Source organism: Galeopterus variegatus, unplaced genomic scaffold (assembly GCF_000696425.1).
Source record: "Galeopterus variegatus unplaced genomic scaffold, G_variegatus-3.0.2 Scaffold2898, whole genome shotgun sequence".
Classification (NCBI taxonomy): domain Eukaryota; kingdom Metazoa; phylum Chordata; class Mammalia; order Dermoptera; family Cynocephalidae; genus Galeopterus; species Galeopterus variegatus.
The window spans coordinates 91,214-92,610 of NW_007729009.1; the positions used below are offsets into that span (position 1 = coordinate 91,214).

Consider the following 1,397-nt stretch of genomic DNA (forward strand, 5'->3'; position numbering starts at 1 on the left):
AGGGTTAATTTCCCAAGGAGGAATGCCTCTCTCTTGAGGGTTCCAGGAAATTAATCCCTTCAGGGTGTCCCACTGCTCAGAAGAAATGGGCTTTGAGTAATCCTTTTTGCATCTCTGTCACCCGGTGTGAGGCAAAGCAATACTCCCCATGTGCGCAAATCCAGTTCCTCTAAAGGGACTTCTGGGAGGTGATCTCTGGGCCTTTGGAATGTTACAGCTGACAGGAGCATCTTTGTTTTTTTCTTTTTTTAAAGCCAGTCAGATTTAGCAGCAGGGGGTTATATATCAACTTCAGTGATACTAATGTCAATAAGTCCTGATAATGTACTACCATCAGAACAGACAGAAATGTCTTTGATGGGGACCGTGGGTCATTTTTTATCGTTTACCAATGTGATTTAGGGCAGGGGCTGCCACATCCATATGGATAGTCTCAGGGTAGAAGCTGGCCACTCCAGAAGTACCAGCAAGAAACTTAGGGTAGGGGCTTTGGCTCAGGCAGTATCAGTTGATCTGGAGGCTGTGATTAACCATGTGGGCAATCAATCAATCATGCCTACATGATGAAGCCCCAATAAAAACTGGACACTGAAGCTCAGGTGAGCTTCCCTGGTTGGCAAAATTCCATATGTCCTGTCACACATCATTGACAGGACAATAACACGTCCTGACTCCATGGGAGAGGGCAACAAAAGCTCTGCATCTGGTATTTCCTCTGGATGCAGCCCTATATGCTTCTTCTCTTGGCCAATTTTAATCTGTTATCTTTTCTCTGTAATAAATCATAATAGTGTAATAGCTCTCTGTGAGTCCTGCTCGTCAATTATTGAATGTGAGGTAGTTTTGAGAGTCCCCCAAACTTGCAGTTGGTGTCAGAAGTGAGGGTGGTTTGGGGGACTGTGTGCTCTAACTTCAGAGCTGGCTCTAAACTTCGCATGGATATTGACGCTGGTTCTCACCCTCGGACACTTGGATCTAATTGGTATGGAATGTGGCCTGGGACACAGAAGTTTAAACGAGGAGTTTTAGATGCTCCCTGGGTGATATTCTGCAATATTTGGTATCCACTGATTATTACAACCAAATAGTACACCACTGATCAAAACAACACAAATATGTTACATGGTTTGATGAATAATGATTAAATTAAAAACAAAATTTTATTGGAAATTCATCTCTTAATGAGATGGGTTGGGGAGGGCAGAGTATGATGCCTTGATTAGGAGTGAATTTGCTAAGGCCAAATTTTCAAATGGCTACTATGCCTGGCTCTCCAGTAGTCTTTACATCTGGGGACCACACACCATAGTGAGAGGGTTTTTTGTTTATTTTTTTCCCTGTAAAACTGAAGAAGGGGAACTGTGAGAAAGGTTGGGAAAGAGAAATATATGATGCTT

At 42.9% G+C, this 1,397-nt stretch overlaps 1 protein-coding gene across 1 annotated transcript in view; it reads right to left on the reverse strand.

Moving 5' to 3' along the window:
- The window catches only part of LOC103599262 (F-box only protein 27-like), a 49,290-nt gene that overhangs the window by 2,722 nt on the left and 45,171 nt on the right, over nucleotides 1-1,397 (reverse strand). The window lies entirely within an intron of this gene.